This window comes from Acipenser ruthenus, chromosome 4, assembly GCF_902713425.1.
Source record: "Acipenser ruthenus chromosome 4, fAciRut3.2 maternal haplotype, whole genome shotgun sequence".
NCBI classification, from domain to species: domain Eukaryota; kingdom Metazoa; phylum Chordata; class Actinopteri; order Acipenseriformes; family Acipenseridae; genus Acipenser; species Acipenser ruthenus.
This window is the reverse complement of record NC_081192.1, coordinates 94,440,807-94,448,129: the sequence shown is the minus strand read 5'-3', so window position 1 is coordinate 94,448,129 and position 7,323 is coordinate 94,440,807. Positions and strand designations below refer to the sequence as shown.

Below are 7,323 nucleotides of genomic sequence, written 5' to 3'. Positions count from 1 at the left end.
CAGCCTTCCACCAAAAAAAATCTAATTTCCCATTCCTTAATTGATAATAAAAAAAATGCATTATGGACAAAAAGGGAACTCTAAATGCACTGCCGAGATCCAAGCCAAGTTAGAAAAACACATAGTATAACACATAATAATAATAATAATAATAATAATAATAATAATAATAATAATACACTGTCATATATCCAATATTTACCTTTTGGGAAATCTAGGGTGTTGCCATGATGATTTTAATTAGTGAAATGCAACTCTATCACAAATCTACTATTTTGGAGAATTCTGCTTGCATAGATAGATAAATAGATTTTTGGAATGAATGAGGGATCCCAAGACTCTCCTAAGCCCTTTTGAAACTATTTTATTCAGTTTCCCTTTAATAAAAAAAAATCTTGGCCCTCATGCAGCAGGTGGCAGATTTTATGTTTTGATATGCAAAAGCCGCAGGCCAGTCAAAGTTTGTTCTTTTGCCACAGCTCCCTTGTGGATCTGACTACTCAATAACTTGTTTTTGTACAGCTCCTGAGACTTATTATTTTGAAAACAGCTCTCTGACATGACAGGATTAAATTATTCAGTCAATGTTGCAAACTTGATCTGTAAGGGGTTGAGCATGCATGTTTTGTCTGGGTAATATTATTCACAGGTGGCCATGGCAGACCAACATGGCACACCTTTATTTATTTATTGCATTTATATAGCGCTTTTTATACAAAATTATCGCAAAGCACTGCACAGTACATAGCAGCAAAAAAGAACAAAACACAATACATTTGTATAGCATGTCACACATACAACTGCCACAATCAGACCATTTACAGTTTCTCATGGCTAAAGCAACATTCCAGAAACTATTAGCACAATTCTCAAAACAGTTAACACAAACACCAAAACTGAGTAATAATTTGCTAAACTATTCACACATTTCATGGATTTACATTCAAAATGCACAATTCTAAACCATATATTCAATTGCTTAAGTGTATCTGTTGTACTTTAATACATGTTTCACGTGTGAATGACTTCTTCTTTGCAAATTACATCAATCACATTGCTGTTGCTAACAATCAATGCTCATTAATTTAAATAACATTCTCCATGTGAAAATAATACATAGCTTAATTGAGCAATCATTTATCAAATGGTAACACTGTGCATGAAAGGCTGTGATTTCTAATGGAAACACGTTGTGTGTGAAAGCACGGAGCAAGCACAGGAAGGTGGTCGTGGACGTGGTATTGTGGGCAGACAGAGTGAGACAAAGGCGTGCTGCTGTCTCATGAAATACGAGCAACTGTCATTGATCATGTCATAAACAGAGGCTGACAATGAAAGCAGCTGGGTTGATAGTTCAACAAAACCTGGGACGCTCCACGGTTGCCTCTATCATTCGTACATTTCGTACTGAGAATTGGTAAGTCAAGTGCATATTACAGAACATATATATATATATATATATATATATATATATATATATATTAGCATTTCATTTCATATATTAGCATTAGCATTTCACAGTAAATAACCATTGTGTATTCATTACTCTGCTTTTAGAATTGAAAGGAAATCGAATAGTGGTGGCTGTGGTCGTCTTCTCACTGAACTGCAAGAGTCGACAATAGATGAGATAGTCCGTGCCCGTGCCTTCATGAAATACAGAGCAGGATTGATGATGACGATGATGTATTTCATGGTGTGAACAATGTCAGCTTGTCAACCATTGACCGTGTTCTGAAGAGACACCAGGTTCGAATTAAACAAATCTATGTGGTACCTTTTGAAAGGAACAGTGAAGGAATAACGGTACCAATATGTACAAGTAAGTTGACTGTAATGGTAATGCAAAATACAACCAGTAACATGATATGAAATGTACAAATTAAATTACTGAGTCCTGTTCTGAGCAGGGACCTTAGTTCTGTGAAATGTTTTGCTGGTCTCGGATTTCCTTCTTGCAGTATAAACACACCTGAACATATCTTTGTTTACAGAGAATGATGGAGTTTGATGCCAGCATGTCTCCACATGAATACATCTTCGTTGATGAAGTAGGCTTCAACTTGGCAAAATGACATAGACGTGGCTGAAACATAATTGGACAGCATGCCACTGTGGATGTGCCTGGGCAGCATGGAGGTAACATCAACATGTGTGCTGCCATCTGCCAGCATGGAGTTGTTTGCCGCAGTCCATTGCTTGGCGCATACAATACAGGGTGGCTGCTAGTTTCACCTTGTCCCACCCAATGCAGCAATGTTGAAAGATAGAGAGACCACAACGTTTGTCATCATTTGGGACAATGTGCGTTTCCATCATGCTGTGCTGGTGCGGGAGTCGTTGTGATGTACCTTCCACCATATTCCCCTTTTCTGAATCCTATCGAGGAGTTTTTTTCTCATCCAGGAGGTGGAAGGTGTATCCACACGGATGAGGCTTGTAATGACATTATGGCAGAAGATTGCCAAGCCTGGATCCGTCACGCCAGACGATTCTTTCCAAGGTGCTTAGCCAGACAGAACATTCGCTGTTATGTGGATGAAAATATGTGGCCGGATAGGAATGAACGACTCGATGTTCAATAAACATACATGTATATTACCTGTGTATATACTGTTACTGTAATGAATCAGTGGCAGGAGGCTGTGTGGTCCAGTGGTTAAAGAAAGGGGCTTGTAACCAGGAGGTCCCCTGTTCAAATCCCACCTCAGTCACGGACTCATTGTGTGTCCCTGAGCAAGTCACTTAACCTCCTTGTGCTCTGTCTTTCAGGTGAGACATAATTGTAAGTGACTCTGCAGCTGATACATAGTTCACACACCCTAGTCTCTGTAAGTCGCCTTGGATAAAGGTGTCTGCTAAATAAACAAATAATAATTTTGTAAATAGTACTGTGTATTGTGCCAATCAAATATGACCAATGCATTCTAAATTTACTATACATTTCTTTAATGTTTTGATTTTGTGAGTTTTGTAATTGGGTGAAATATTTGGATTAAATAGAGGTATTTTCTTTTGCTTGAATACTTAAATAAAAGCTGTCATTTCTTGATTTGGTGCAAGGACTTGGTTATGCAAGATGTATAATAACATTTGGCATGGAAACTAAGTTTTTGCCACTGTGTGAAGCTGCTTCTAATTGAGTAGATGGTTTTGGTGTTTGTGTTGACTGTTTTGAGAAATGTGCAAATAGTTTCTGGAATTTTGTTTTAGCTATTGAGAAACTGTAAATAACAGTATACACAATACAAAAACAGCAATTTTAAAGTTGCATTAAAACCTACTAAGATAAAGCCATTTTATAAAAGTGTGTTTTTAGTCTTAACTTAAAAAGGTAATGGTCCCAGCTTCCCTGACAAACAAAGGCAGAGCATTCCATAATTCCATAGCAAAATCTTAAAATCATTTCTATACTACACAGGGAGCCAGTGTAAATAGGCCAAAACCAGGGTAATACGTTCACTTTTCCTGGTTATAGTCCTCTATAATTCTAGCAAGCAGGATACCAGACGTTTTGGGATACCAGAAAAAAGTGCATTACAATGCATTACAATGATCAATTTTGGATGAAACAAAGGCATGCATTAGTCTCTCTACATCAGATACGGAAATAATTAGTCTAATTCAGTGTGGAGTAGTGGTTAGGGCTCTGGGCTCTGGACTCTTGACCGGAGGGTCATGGGTTCAATCCCCGGTCGCGGACACTGCTGTTGTACCTTTGAGCAAGGTACTTTACCTAGATTGCGCCAGTAAAAAAAAAAAAAAACTGTATAAATGGGTAATTGTATGTAAAAATAATGTGTTATCTTGTAACAATTGTAAGTCGCCCTGGATAAGGGCGTCTGCTAAGAAATAAATATTTGGTCTAATTATCACTTTTTTACATTTGTTAATGCTAAAACTTTATACGCATTGATTTATTCATTTTGTCATAATGTAACAATCTTCTTGTCTTAAAGTAAATACCCTCCATATTTGGCCCCTAGAATTTTCTTCCACAGTGACAAGACTAACATTGACTGCTTGACATTGGTATTGTATCCTCCTAAGAGATCATTGTATGTGCATATAATTGCTCAGAAATGATTGAAATATGTAGGTCAGGTTTGTAATACATACATCATTTCATTAAATGGAGAACTTTGAGCTGGCCTGCCTAACATCCTTGTACTTGTATCTGACATGAAGATGTCCTATTCCTACAGTTACTTGAATCATGTCACCCAGAGTGTGCCAGGAAAAAATGCAATTCAGGGTCTGATTTTTATTTAGAAAGTGATCTGAGTACTTGAACACCCCTCTGTCCCTACTTAAAAGCAACCGTTGCCTTGAAACAAACAACTTAGTTGCCTAAGCAGTGAACTATGTTTTAAGGTTGTTAAAGACCAGACTTTGAATACATAACTTTGTCATTCTGCATTCTCTATTCTGAAACAGTGTTTATATTTTTCAAAACTCTATCATAGTTCAAGTAATTTGTCCTCAGCACACAACTTTGGAAAATTACCAATTTGACTTAAACTTTGTTTTGAGCCATCATTTGAAATGGCTTAAACTATTTTACCCCACAACAGACTGGGTTAATGGCTCTTAAGTGTTGCGGAACATACTTAAGTGGAATGTATGTGACAAATGTACAATTTTTTTACAATTAGTATTAATCTAAAATATTCTTGTGTTTTTTTTACAGTGCAGTGTAGGTTATAAAATACATAATCCAAATGTTATTGTCCTTATCGTATGATTAAGTGGAAGTTTATATTTTCTAATTTAGAACTTGCTACATTGGGAAACACATTTTGCAAAAAGATCGAACATTTTGCGACTTACCATACCAATACAACCTCATTAAATAATTCACTGTTCCCTGCTTAGTGATATCTGTTTTATAGATTAAGAAAATGTGTATTGCCGGTCATTCATTTCTGAATGGTTTACCTTAATAAAGATACTTCAAGTACTGTATCATTAAAAAAGTGATTCAATACAAAGCCTTTCTAAAAGATGAATGAGCTTGAATTGCTGAAGCAGGAACACTACAGAATATGTGACTTTTTTTTAAATAACCTATTAAGATGTGTGAAAGTAAAGGCAAATTACAAATACAACCCAATGGAACCCATTTTACAAAAGCAAAATTGTTTTGAGAGAACAATTGTAACAGTTCAATATCATTTTCACACAAAGCTCTTCAAAACACTAAAGTGTACTATAAAACATGTTGGTTTCAAATAATGCAGAGAGCTTAATCTTGGAACTTTTGTTATAATTTAGTGTTACAGAATACCCTGCAGTATTTACAATGAATTCATAATTTTGCTTTTTCTGTATCCTGTGTTGACAGTATCACATAAAATCTGCTTGTACACAGAACACTCAAAACCTGACAAGTTTGGTTTCAAACAGTATCATATAAGTACTTATGTACAGGGCTATGGCAAGCTTAACTTCCTGTTAATTTACAGATCTGTAAATCATTTAGCGATATCTCAAAATTAACAGGAAGTAATTTCAAGATGTCTCTAAATAACTTCCTGTGAAAATGCTCTGTTTTGAATTGACTTGTCCATTTAGATGATTTACAAATATCTCTAAATTAACAGGAAGTTATTTGGAGATGAAAATGATTTAAAGATCTCCAAAAACATTTTGAGATCTTAAAATGATTTAGAGATCTTTACATATTTAACTAGCCTGCAATGTATTCAAACCATAGTTGATGATGGTCTGCCATCAATTTGCATTGTAGGACAAAATGTCAGAACAATTCCAGGTCAGCCTTAAACTTAACCTTTCAATGTGAAACTAAACTAAAGTTGTTAGTGTAATTGATGAGAATCGCATCATTTTAATATTTATAGAAACAAAAGGTTGAACAGCATAAGGGACCTGTCACATCAATTCACAGCAAGTTGCTGCAGTTCACTTCAAAACACAAAACATGTGTTTCTCGGTTGTTAATGTATGCTCTGTAAGTTAATGACTTAAAGATTAGGTTGGATGCTGGCTATAGTGCATTTTAGATGACATTATTGTTATTGTAAATTGCTAATAAGATTTGGATATTGGTATTAGAGTGCTCACATTGTTAGTTAAAGTTATTTTTATAGACCAAACATTAAGTGGAGAGCATTGGGCTGAACAGAAGTGAATTAGAATGCTGATAATAGAGTGTAATATGATGAGGAGAAGAAAATGAAGAAACAGCTATAATGTTTTTCTAAGTATTTGTTTTGTGCATCTGCCCGTTTCTCTATAGAACTAAAGCCCATCTTGCAGGTCCACATTTATTTTGTGTACAGACCAAATGTATATGTTTAAAAAAGAAATTGCAAAAAAAATTGTGGAATCAAAAAACACTTCCCTAAAATGAAGTGTGATGGCTACTTATTTTGAGATAAGAGTACAGTGATAACCTTTTATTCTCTGTGTCCTTGTGGCAAAGTGGTTTGCAGTGTGCTGGTGAAGTGGTGATGTGATAATGAAACAGACATACAAAAAAGTTCAAGATCCAAACAGGTTTTTTTTCTTTGTGGTCACAAGATCCTGGTCTTGTGACCACAAAGAATAATCCCAGGCAATAAACAGCAATGTCTAAACAACGGGTTGCAGTCCCCAAATAATACACAGTTCGAAAGAATAAACACAGTAGAACACACACAAAGACACACACACGATCACAAGTCCAGAGTGAGTGCTAAATTGCTCGTGGTGAAATACAGTTTATTCCTGCACAGTGGTGAAGTGTTGTCCGCGTTTTGTGCTGACTTTAAGCGACAGCTCCGGATCATGTTAGCCGTCTAATAAGAACAATCAAGTAGATTTTAGATACGACAAAACAAACAAAACACTCACGGTAAGTTCACAGTACTCCTTTTTCGGTTCAGCTTAACCATAACAAAAGGAACAGATCACCTTGCCACGTCCCCTTTTGTACCGTCAGTCACGCCCCCTTGGTTAGCAAGTGCAACCATTTCTCCTCCAATCCGAGGTTGCCACATCGCTTCCCTTCTGGGTCGATGACTTGGTGCACCGTAGTTCCACCCCCTTTCTAGATGACCGACTTCCACCTATCCCTGGGAATGAATTGTCAGGCCATCCAGTCCTGGGCACTCTGTTCCCTTTACACAGCGCCCTCACAAGTCGGGAGGGAGATTTATAACCAAGATTCATTCCTTCTCTGTCACAGTCCTTAATGAACGACCAAAAGATGTGTATCAACACCACAAACCGCTACCTTCAACACAAATATTACAGTATTGTGGGATATTTATTTGGTCTCGTGACAGGGAGAGGAGGAATCTGAGCTGCAAGTCTCCCTCC

The 7,323-nt window shown here is 36.5% G+C and overlaps 1 long non-coding RNA gene across 1 annotated transcript; it reads left to right on the top strand.

The window, feature by feature from the left end:
* Nucleotides 1-1,270: 1,270 nt before the first annotated feature.
* Nucleotides 1,271-3,947, top strand: LOC131737070 (uncharacterized). Its single transcript, XR_009328637.1, has 3 exons — nucleotides 1,271-1,417; nucleotides 1,558-1,822; nucleotides 1,995-3,947. It is a non-coding gene; the product is annotated as an uncharacterized LOC131737070 (long non-coding RNA).
* The last annotated feature ends 3,376 nt before the right edge of the window (nucleotides 3,948-7,323 follow it).